Consider the following 12,358-nt stretch of genomic DNA (forward strand, 5'->3'; position numbering starts at 1 on the left):
ATGTACTACAAATCGTCTTTCACAAAGAGAGAAAGAGAGGTGAAAAATCATAGCTATTCCAAACATCACTCCTTCTTAGCATGAGATCCTCCTCACCAGCCAAAGTTTTGGGAACACTCTTTAGGGACACATGTTGAGCCTCCCTTCCCCTAGCCACAGGGGACATTAAAGAGAAAGAAATTTCCAAAGGCAAGTACAACGAGGCACCCTATCCTGCAAAGTCTGCAAACTGAACATACACCAACCCTGAATACATGGAGACCCAAGAGCAAAGTCTACCACATGGCCTCCCACATGGGTCTCAGGACCTCCCACCAGAACCCCAACATGAATAAGCATCTGTGAACAATTAGCCTGAAGGCAGGGCCAATAACTCTACCACCATGCTAAGACACAAGACACTCTTTCCTCACTTGAGAACCAGATTTTAAAACTGGAACCCCAGAGACAAACCCAAAGCAGTTTTACAACTTTCATCAAGACACGACCAAAAACTATGGTAAAAATGTTTTAACTTCACTAACTGACTCTCCATTCAAAATTGTGCTCAGAGCACAAGAACTCCATGTTTAGGCTGCAGTATTTGTACAAAAAAAATACACATCTGCACCTGCACATATTTACACACATATACATATGTGTATAATTTAAATATATACATGTAAAACGTGTAAGTTGCTTCTTTTGAAAAATTAGAAACTATACAGCCACTGATATTAGCCCACCTACTTCATCATCATGAGAAGCAAAAAAGTTCCTCGAGATAGACTAAAACATTTCCCATGACCTAGCTGCCAAATATACAGAGAGCAACTGCTCAGCACCTTACACCTTTGAAAACTATTTATCATTTCATATAACTTACTTCTATGAAGTCAAGGAAACAGAGCTTTATACATTCACATGAAATAAATGGTTCATGTATTTTTTAAAGATTTTATTTATTCATTTGAGAGAGAGCCATACAGAGACAGAGAATGAGCAAGGAGGCAGGAGAGAGAGAAGCAGGCTCCCCAGTGATCCAGGAGCCCTACTAGGGGCTCGATCCCAAGACCCAGGATCATGACCTGAGTCAAAGGCAGATGTCAAACCATCTGAGCCACCCAGGTGCCCCAAATGGTTCAAATATGGATATTAAAAGATCAGAAGCAGGGATTCTTAACTCTAAGGGTCCAGGATATGTTTCATAGAAAGCAAGAACCTCTTGAAATTACAATGTAAGTATTTTATGTATGTCTCAATATTTCACCAGATTCTAAAGGGTTGTGATAACTTATTAAAAGAAAACTTATTTTTAAAAAACTTATTTAAAAAGTTTATTATTAAACTTATTAAAACTTATTAAACTTATTACTTTTAAAAAGCCCTAGCAGAATAATGGGACAGTTATTTCTAATATACACTAATTTGACCTTGACCTTCCCCTAGTGGATAAGGCAAAGAACAAAACCATGAGCTTTCATCTGATAAAAGCAGCACACAGTTTATTTGGGGTAGAGATACTTAAGAGCAAAACCCTGTGAATTACTTATAAAACAGAGCCAGTTGCAGGATCAGTAAGAAAAAATGTCAGACAGTATCTCCAAGGAGGTTATGAAGAACAGACAGATTTGTTCTTCGTGTAAATCCTTGAAAAAGTTAAGAGTAAGAAGCCTACCCAAGCATGTTGCATGCTTTGTGGTGACCCAAGGGTGAAGCCTATACAGTCAGCAAGAATGAATGCGCACCTACTTGGGAGAGCAGTTAACGTCTCCTCCTTACACATCCCTGCGACCCAAACTACAGTGTTCCATCACCTACGAGACATTTGGTGAATATCTGCTCCATTACAACATGAGGAGTACAACTTAAAATTTAAAAATCTTTTAACTACATCAGGAATGAAAAGCAGCACATTCCATGGATAATCTTTAGTGCTGATGATAACCCTAACCACTCTCCTTGGGTAAGAATCTTAAAAATGGTAACTAATTTTCTAAGAAAGAATGCATTAAAAAAGATAAAGCATTCACTGGTCTGATGGCTGTCACAAATTTAACTGTCCCTCATTCTATAATTATCAGAAAAAACATTCAGATTTCAAAAGGAGTAAAGAGCACAGTGATTAAGAGACCTATTCCACACTTGTGCCTGTGACCACGGACAAGTCCTTCAACCTCACTGTCCCTCGAGCTTCTCATCCCTAACATGGAATTAATAGTAGTAACAACAAAAGGGGAATCAAATTCACGTAAAGTACTGAGAACAGGCTAGAACAGAGTAAAGGTTCAATAAATGCTTGCTATTTTTTTAACTGCAGTATGTGGAGAGCTAGATGCAACAGATCCATCAAGTAGAGAATATAATCACATTAAAAACACGTTAGACCTCACTCAGCATTATTTCAGGAATCTCTCTGGTTTCTGGTCTCCCTTCTCTCACTAAGCTAATGCATAGTATCCAAAATGAAGACTCATAGCAACAGCTATTAATAAGCCAACAGACTGGATACACTTTCTGTGTCTAGTACCGATATAAAACTAACCACATTACTCACAGCCAAGTAATCTGCTTTATAAAATGTATTATAATATTATGTATGACATTACTTTGGCTTTACGAATCAAGGCTAAATTTCAAAAGATAAAATCCCTAATTCCAAAATTCATTCTGAGTAAGGCAGTCACTTAAAATCCAGTGATGTCTTTTTTCCTTGTTCAATAAAACTATATGTGATACATGTATTACCCATTATCATAAACAGATACTATTTTTCAAAAGAAAGAAGAAATAATCTCATTGGTATCTCAGCTTCTGACAAGTTTCTTTTAGGACAAAATACACGGCTGAGGATTAAAGATCACGATTATGTTTATTTTTCTTTTTTTTTTTTTTTGCTTAGAAGATAAATGCCTTCAAGTCTACCACATCTAATTTAGGAAGAAGCCCATCCAACTGTGGCAGATTTGGTTTGTAGGCAGATTTGCTAGAATCATTGATATGAAGGGAGGTATGAAAATGTAAAACCACAAAGATAACTTATCAGTTCAGTGCATATAGGAGGGTTATGTTTCATGATTGCTGATGATCCTCCATTTTACCAAAATGTTAAATATAAAGCTTGTTCAGAATTAGCCTGTCTGAATGAATACACACATTATTATGGCCCAAATCTTTTAAGACAAGAACTTTCTTAGTCTTCCTAAGATCATGATCCAGTTTATCCAGCAAGGAAGCACATTTTATCTCCTCCTTCATCCACAACTTTTCTCCATTTTCCCACATCTCTTGACACTAGGCTTGCTTTCTGATCCTCAGTTTTACAAACTTTTCCCATACCCGATTATCCAAGGAAATTCCAAGGAAAAGCACCTTAATGAGCAGAAACCAGTCAGCTGCAGTGTATTCAGGCTGAGCACCAATCTTCTATAAAAAATAACCCATATATATATATATATATATATATATATATATATATATATATATTTTTTTTTTTTTTTTTTTTTTTTTTTTGAGAGAGAGAGCATGCGAGCGCACACGCATGAGGGGGTGGGGGGCAGAGAGGGAGAGAGAGAAAGAGTATCAAGCAGACTCCATGCTGAGCATGGAGCCAAACACGGAGCTCAATCTCATGACCCTGAGATCACAATCTGAGCCAAAACCAAGAGTCGGACAGTTAACTGACTGGCCACTGAAGCACCCCAGAAATTTTAAAGATACTCCTTGACTTCACAAAACTAGGTGCCTATCAGCTGCAAAATGATCCCCACAATTAGGGAGACAGTAATAGGAACAAAATCACTCACCAGAGTTGCCCTCTCAGTCTACCTTTCCCTTTGTAGAAGATTCAAGTATCAGATGTTCATTCGTTTTGTTTTTACTTTCAAAAGACCAAAAACCCAAGTCATTTGAGAGAAGTACCCTTTTGAACTAATAATTAGCATTCACTCTGGCCAGCTCTCTGGACAAACAAAATTCCCAACACCTTTCACATCTTTAATATGAATAGTTATTTTACTGGTTTTATTCAGGGTGGGGAGCGTGCCTTGGGGCAAAGAGGACATGGGTACACAGGACATGGTTATGAAATTTTCAGAAATGTTGAATTCTTGGGGTAAGGACAGGCCGTAATCCTTACCCCCCTCATCTATGCTTTAAAATTTTATACCAGTTTTGTCAGGATTCCATAAAATTGGCCACAAAAACAGTGATCTTTCATGTGTAAGTACTTTCTGAGTTTTTGTTCCCCAAAGGAAAAAAAAGACATGAGCATGAGACCCTGATAATGCTAGGACTGCCACACGTGGCACACACAATAACAGCTGTGCTCACAAGTGACTCTGATGTTGCTACTCCTCTCTCACCAACCTCCCTAACTTACCGGGAAGCTCACAAGGGGAAAAAAAAAAATAGCGCTGGGAAAGAAAAGGAAAAGAATCACCCCTCTCAGCACACTCTTGTAGGCATCTAGAACACTGCCATATCACCATGTCTTCCTCTTTCCTGACAACCCCTTCAGGCCAATGTGTGCAAAACTGCTCTCTGACACTTGCCATCAACTTTCAACAACTAAACCCATTTTATTATAGTGTTAAAACTGCCAGTCTAACATTTATCTCTTACTCTCCATGAAAACCTAACAGCAGGTGGTCAGGCATTCTCTCCCTTTGTGAAGCAGCATTTCTGAGGTGTTAGAAAAACATCACAGCGCATAAGTGATATCACCCATTTCGTGCTCACTTAAAATTAGAAGTGAGAGGAATTAGATAAAATGTGAAGAACTGAACAAACTATAGTTTATTTAAAGTCTAGCTAGTTGACATTCCCACCAAAGGCATCACCATAAATTACAAAAACTATTAAACAAACATATTTCTATAAAAAAACACAAATCGACTAGCCTCCCAAACATATAAACAGTATTTTGAAAATCTTGCCTTTTAAATATTTTATGTCAATTTTTAAACACAAACACACACACACACACACACACACACCCTTCCCCTCAGTTTAAATTGAAGGCAGGGTGGTCTGGGGATTAGATAAAACCCAAGAAAGGCTAGCTGCTTTATTTTGCTATTAACTAACATTTAAACTTAATTGAATTCCAAGCCTTTGTTACCAGCTGGAATTGAGAATATTATCTGGGAAGGGGAGACAGATGGGAAAGACTGAGATTCAGGTTTTGACATACTAAAATCGAAATGTTTATTAGCTATTCAAGTAGAGATGACAAGTCCAGGATAGAGATCTAGACTGGAAATACAAATTTTGAAGTCATCATAGTAAACATGGGTATTTAAAGTCACAGAACTGAATGAGATTACCAGGGGGGATGAGTATAGATGGAGAAGAGACCCAGAGAAAACACATCTTCCTCCTATGTCAATCTGTGGCATATTTAAACAATATCTTACCAAATGGCAGTCAACAAAAAAATGACAAGTTTCAAGGGCAGCACCCCTTCAACATCAAAGTCACGTGAGCAAAGAATGTTCTATTGGAAAACAAATGGGAATAAAGTCAACCTGATTCAGGAAAATTACCTTGAAACATTACCTATCAAAGAAATTGTTGCTAATTAAAGGTCTGCACATACACTGTTTTAGAAGTGAGAATGATTACTACCATAACAAGTCCATCATTCATGGAACCTTGCATGGAGCATACCTAGTAGATGCTAGATATGGCCCTGTCCTCAATGAGGTCAGTGCAATAAATTAAAGAACCAATCAAAGATCATGGGACAATCAGAAAAGCAGGTTTTAAGCAGGGCAAAGGTACACCTAGCTCTTGTACTTGAACTACAAGATAGTCAAATATTCACTAAAAAGATAACCATATTTTCTCTGATAGTGATTTGGTTACAAAGTATGTGTGCTGATCAAAACTCATCAAATAGCACACTTACAATCTGTACATTTGTGTACAAAATTTTCCATAAAAAAACTGAATTCCAGTGCATGCACGCCGCAGTGTTTAGAGGTAAAGTATACGAGTGTCTGCAAAATGATTTTAAAATACATCTAAACAATAAGATGGATATAGGGATAGATAAACATGTGATAAAGCATCTAACAAAATGTTAATCACAAAATCTAGGAAATGAGTGTGTGCGTGTGTGTGTCTATATATATGAATGAGTGATCACTGTACAATTCTTCCAGCTTCTCTGTATGAAAATTTTCTTAATAAAATGTTTGGAGGAGGGGGCGCCTGGGTGGCTCAGGGGGTTAGGCCTCTGTCTTTGGCTTGGGTCATGGTCTCAGGGTCCTGGGATCGAGCCCCGCATCCGGCTCTCTGCTCAGCAGGGAGCCTGCTTCCCCACCTCCCACCCCACCCCCCCGTCTCTGCCTGCCTCTCTGCCTACTTGTGATCTCTCTCCGTCAAATAAATAAATAAAATCTTAAAAAAAAAATTGGGGGGAGGAAAGGAAAATATAAACCTACAGTTGTAATTTATGGCATTGACAGTCTACACACTATTCCTCTCAATTGAACCAACAGCATTACATGATGGTTAATAGCTTAGACTCGAGTCAGACTAGGTTCAAAATATAGCACATCCACATGCTACCTGTGAGATCTTGAGCCAGTCACTTATGCCTTAATGGTACATAACTCATGCTCTGAAGAATAATATGGGAATATGTGCATAAGAGGTTGTAACACTTCCTGGCACACAGTAATTGCTAAAGCATAAGCTGTATGATAATGATGATGACGACGACTACTAAGTATTTTTAAATATTTCAACAAGTACTACTTCAACTTCCACTATGAGAAAAAACAATATTCATTAAAGAGCTAAAAAAAAAAAAGAAAGAAAGAAAGAAAATCGGCCAAAAAATGTGGACAGTGCTACTTAGATTGCTGATATTCAAAGAACAGGGAGGGCAAAGAAGAATGTAGTGGAAAAGAAGCCGTTAACTGAGCTGCAAGTACCAACAGGATTTTAATATAGCTGGGTGCAGGGGCAGCCAAAACCACCAATCTGACAGAATCTACCAGTAAGTACAGCTAAAGTGAACCGAATGACAGGGAGACTCGGAACCAGAAAGGGTGTATAGACTTAACATGGTCAGCAAGAGCAGCCATTCCAGATCTCTGGAGATGGCTGGGATATATGATCAAAGCAGTGATTAAGAAAAATGTACTCTGGCAATCTTCCTTGTTTTGCTGAAAAACAAGGCCTGCTAAGGAAGAAGGATAAGGGAAAGAGATTTATTTAAAGGACAGGCAAAAGGATAAGAACCAACGGTCCGCTGAGAAAGAACAAACGGCTCTCTTGAAGACGCTTGCTCAAGAGAAACAGGCAGAAAGTTATGGTATGAGGGGGAAAGGAGGTAAGACATCATTCATTCACCAAGATGCGCTAAATAAAAATAAATAAATAAAAAGAGCCTCTGGGTTCCAATATTACATCTTGAGGGTTCACCTATTAATCTCCAATCTAAAACTATTTTCTGAAAAGACAGTTTCTCCACATTTTTGATTTGCAGGTCCCCCCCCCACCACCACCAACTGTCAATTAAGGGACTTCCTCTTATGAATCAGACACACAGAAAAAGGCAGGACCCGTTTCTACTTTGTCAAGTATGAAGCAAAGCTCTTGCCAGGATCCCATTCATTCTAGCAAAACCTACCCCTTTCCCACTCTTAGGTATATACTGTTAACATTTTTGCAAGATAAAAGTCTTAAACTTTTAGAACAATCATTTCTGACTCCCTAATGTGGTACAAATACTAAACAGAAACGGAAGAGCACAGTGTAGTGACAACCTGTTAATTTTACTCCCTCACATGCTACAAAAGAATCTTAATGTAAGGTTTAATTTGTTACTTTCATAAATAAGAGGTTCTTTAATGACTTCACTGTTAGAAATCTCAGTGGAACTGCTGTTTTTGTTAAAAACTATGTGGGGTATGACTGCCAATACGATTGTAATAAAAGCTCAAACTGTTATCTACCTCCCATCCTAATAACAGAAACTGAAGATGAAACATGTCTTAAGGGTTACACTTCACAATCAACAACCAAAACAAGTTTCGGTATTTCAGAATCCCTTCATTCCCTACCTGGATTTAACTCTACCATGTTTTTCATTCCCTCCCCATAATCAAATACTTTATTCTCCTTTAGAAATATTCTTTCAGAAATCGTAATTATGGAAGCTCTTCAGTATGTCTCAAATATGTACACCTCTTTTTTTCCTCCACATTTGATATTATAATCAAGACTAGCTAATAAATTCCTTCACTTAGGCAAACCATGAAAATTATAAGATATGCAGACTTTTTCCAAGACTTAACAATTATACATTAATTTTGATTTAACAAAAGTTAGGAAAAATTCAAATGGGGAGAACCTACCAGAAATCAACTCTTGTTGCTTTTGTTTCCAGCTCTTCCTTTTTACAAGAAAAGGGACAAGTTGTTCTTTCTGCTAAAACAGTAACAGAGTGGAGACCCTGTCTCACCAACCAAACACTATATGAAGTGTGAATGCTCCATGCACCTTCAGGGAACTGTCCACAACTAAGAACCATTGGTAAAACAGCATTCTACGCTAAAAGGAAATTAAAACTCAACAACATACAAATTTTTAGGAAACAGGGAGAAAAAATATTTTATCCAGTATGTGTTGGATTTTTCTGTCATTGCTGTTATAAAGGCTTTACTGGTAAATCTGCAATTTCCTGCATCCACAATAATACTTATTTACAGGAACTATACATGAGGGCTGGCTCGTTAGTCTCCTTGGTTAAAACATAAAGGTTAAAAAGATAGCAACGGGTTTGTTCTTTGTAGGGATCAGTTTTGGTCTTCACATTCAAAAATCCCCCAAATCCCAAGCTCCAATGTTGGGAGCCTGGGTGACACAGTTGGTTAAACAACTACCTTTGGCTCAGGTCATGATCCTGAAGTCCCAGGACTGAGTCCCACATCAGGTTCCCTGTCTGGCAGGGAGTCTGCTTCTCCCTCTGACCCTCCCCGCTCTCATGTTCTTTCTCTCATTCTCTCTCAAATAAATAAAATCTTCTTTAAAAAAAATCCCAATGCATTTTCTCTATAAACTGAAATTATCTGTCAAGGGTTACAACTGGTACTTAAAACTCCATGGGAATCAGTGAAAATGCACTGCCAGTGCTGCAGAGAAATCCCAGTGTATATCCCACAGGGTAAGAAATCCCTTTCCATGCAGGATGACATTATTAAAAAGACATTACCTCTTTTAATGAATACCATCTATGCACTCTAAGGAAGGGTAAGAGTACATCACAATAAATCAGACAAAAAAAAAGAGGGGCACCTGGGTGGTTCAGTTGGTTAAGTGGCTGCCTTTGGCTCAAATCGTGATCCCAGGGTCCTGAGCCCCCTGCTCAGTGGAGAGCCTGCTTCTCCCTCTCCCTCTGCCTGCCACTCTGCCTACTTGTGCTCTCTGTCAAATAAACAAGTAAATCTTTAAATCAGACCAACCCCCCCCCCAAAAAAACTGGGAAAATGTCCCCCAAAAGACCCCATGGGCATTTCTTCCTTAATAGAGGGATTTAGTGGGTTCAAATCAATTCTGCCCTTAAAATCCTTTACTGTTTTCCCTGTACCCCAAAATGTCTGTATTTTACACTACTGCAGTTGGAGGAGTTTGTCAAACCATTCTTTCTTCCTCTTCTTCTCCCACTCAAGTTTCTCTCCAGTGATGCTTGGCAACCCACTCATTCATCTTTTCATTGTCTTTCCTTACTTGGGAGCTCTCGAGCATTTACACTTTTCTCTTAAGTCTATGTAAAAAGAGAGTGTGTGTACAGCCACAAGTACATGTGTTCAGTTAGGGAAAAATGGAAGCAAAAAGACCCGTGATCAAGACAAAACAGCCTCTATTTATTTCACAGAGAAAGCCATTATTTAGCTCATTTCTTGTCAAAGATTTTCTTTTTTAACTTTGGCTCCTCCCTTTAAATTCGAGTCTTGTACCGGCCATTTTTACTTGATTAGAAAAAGAACCTCTCACTTGAATATGTTTAGCGTCACATTCAATGCTCGCATTCAGAAACTTGTATATCTATAAATAAACTGCAGATATCCACACAAATTTTGCAGATGCGGGTAAAAATAAAAACAAAATAAATATTCTTAAAACTATTTACAAGTATAAAAATCCTGCAGATGTGATGTCAATGAGAATTGTGAAAGGCAGGTTTATCATATTTTGCTAGAGAAGGAAAGGCTCTGAAAACCATCACTACAGCAGTTCCCTGACTGGTTGTCTTCCAGCCATCCAAGTCAAATAAATTTTGATGCTCAACAATTAAAATGGCCTGTATGAAGAATTTTTATAAAACCTAACAGCTCAAAGTCAGGCAATTAATTACTATCTTATATTCAACCATGAAATTTTTACAAAGGAGTCTGTATTCACAATATGTCAATGTCAAACTCTCATTTGAAATGTGAAAATTCCTTCCTAGAACCACTGAGCTCAACACTCCTTTCTCCTTTTTCTGTACTATTTCTGCATGTGTTTCATACACACACATACACATAGCCACAGCATATTCCTTCTGAGTATTTTTATCCTATTCTTCTGTTTTAAGTTCCTTTTTTTTTTTTTTTTTAACTTATTTGAGACAGAGAGCTCGAGAAAGAGAAAGAGCACAGGAGAGGTGCAGAGGAAAAAGAAGAAGAAGGCTCCCCCCAGAGCAGGGAGCCCAATGCAGGGCCCAATACAGCCCCTATTTTTGTTCCATTCCTAAGTAAGAATTGGAAATGTGCCTTTGTTGTACAGTTATGGAATTTATATTTCTTTCCTAAAGAGTATCCACTAATGGAAGCCTCTAAGTCTCAAGCAGTAGCTATTACTGTAAGTTAATTCCTGATTTAATAAAACTGATTGAGCACAGGCGCACCTGGGTGGCTCAGTCAGATAAGCATCTGCCTTTGGCTCAGGTCATGATTTGGGTCCTGGGATCAAGCCTGATGTGGGGTACCCTGCTCAGCAGGGAGTGTCTCCCCCTCCCCTGGGTATGTGCTCTCTATCAAATAAATAACACCCCCCACCCCACGCAAAAAAAAAAAAAAAAACACAACCCACCTGACTGAGCACACAATTAGTAAATGTAGGAAATGTCCTGTCATTTACCTACAAGCATTTCAAAGACCAAAAAGAAAAATAAAGACCTGTTAATGGTAAACTAAGTTTGGACCAATTCTGCAAATTTAAACTCAAGTAAATATTTGCTAGTATAACTTGATACTTGACAAAGTCATATTTCAATTCACTAGAGGAAAAGATGGCCTATTTATTAAGTCCCAGGGCACCTGGGTGGCTCAGTCATTTAAATGTCTGCCTTCGGCTTGGGTCATGATCTCAGGGTCCTGGGATCAGCCCCCATCGGGATCCCTGCTCGGTGGGGAGCCTGTTTCTCCCTCTCCCTCTACCGCTCTCCCTACTTGTGCGCTCCCACTCGCTTGCTCTCTAATGAAAATCTTAAAGAAAAAAAAAAGTCCCTATCCAAATGGAAGAAATATTAAATTAGAACACGTACCTCAAAACCGGCAGATGAAAGATTTTGACATTATTTGTCCTGAGCCAATTTAGCTAATCTGGAACTACATTTCCCAGAAGTCCCTTCCCTGTACAGTTCCACATCACACTGGACCACATGAGACAACCTTGCATGAGATTTGGAAGGCAGAAATGAAGCAGCAACCATCTTTCTTATGCTGGCAAGGTTGGTACAGGTACAAGGCACTAATGCAGGTCACACACATTGTAGCTTTGCTGGCTCCTTTTGTTAAAATAGGGCAACAATCAAAACAACTCCTACAGGATTTTCTCCTTCAGCTTTGCTGACTTCTAGGTCAGGTGCATATCTAAGTCTGTAATAAAGGAAGCCACTTTCTTCAGGAAATCTCTGTCATCAAAGTTGGAGGCACAGATGTAATAAGAGGCCAATATGAGGGACGCCTGGGTGGCTCAGTTGGTTAAGCAGCTGCCTTCGGCTCAGGTCATGATCCCAGCGTCCTGGGATCCAGTCCCGCATCGGGCTCCTTGCTCAGCGGGGAGCCTGCTTCTCCCTCTGCCTCTGCCTGCCATTCTGTCTGCCTATGCTCGCTCTCTCCCCCTCTCTCTCTGATAAATAAATAAAATCTTTAAAAAAAAAAAAAAAGAGGCCAATATGAGTTCCAGACTGTTCCCATGAGGCCCAGTTCATGTTCCAGAGTGACCCGGTTTCACAGGTACTACCTTTTCTTACAGACTGCATGCTCTGCTCATCTCTGGCTCCAGCACCAGATACATAAGGAAAAGCCTCATGCAAACTATTTAATCTGTTCCCATGATTGCATGTCAAATCACCAAACTCCTTATGTCTTTCATA

General features: G+C 38.9%; 1 protein-coding gene across 3 annotated transcripts in view; it reads right to left on the reverse strand.

Annotated features, from left to right (window-relative positions):
* CTNNA1 (catenin alpha 1) overlaps positions 1-12,358 on the reverse strand; it is a 316,889-nt gene that overhangs the window by 71,360 nt on the left and 233,171 nt on the right. The gene's annotated exons all lie outside the window — the stretch shown is intronic.

Source organism: Mustela nivalis, assembly GCF_964662115.1.
Source record: "Mustela nivalis genome assembly, chromosome: 3".
Lineage (NCBI taxonomy): Eukaryota > Metazoa > Chordata > Mammalia > Carnivora > Mustelidae > Mustela > Mustela nivalis.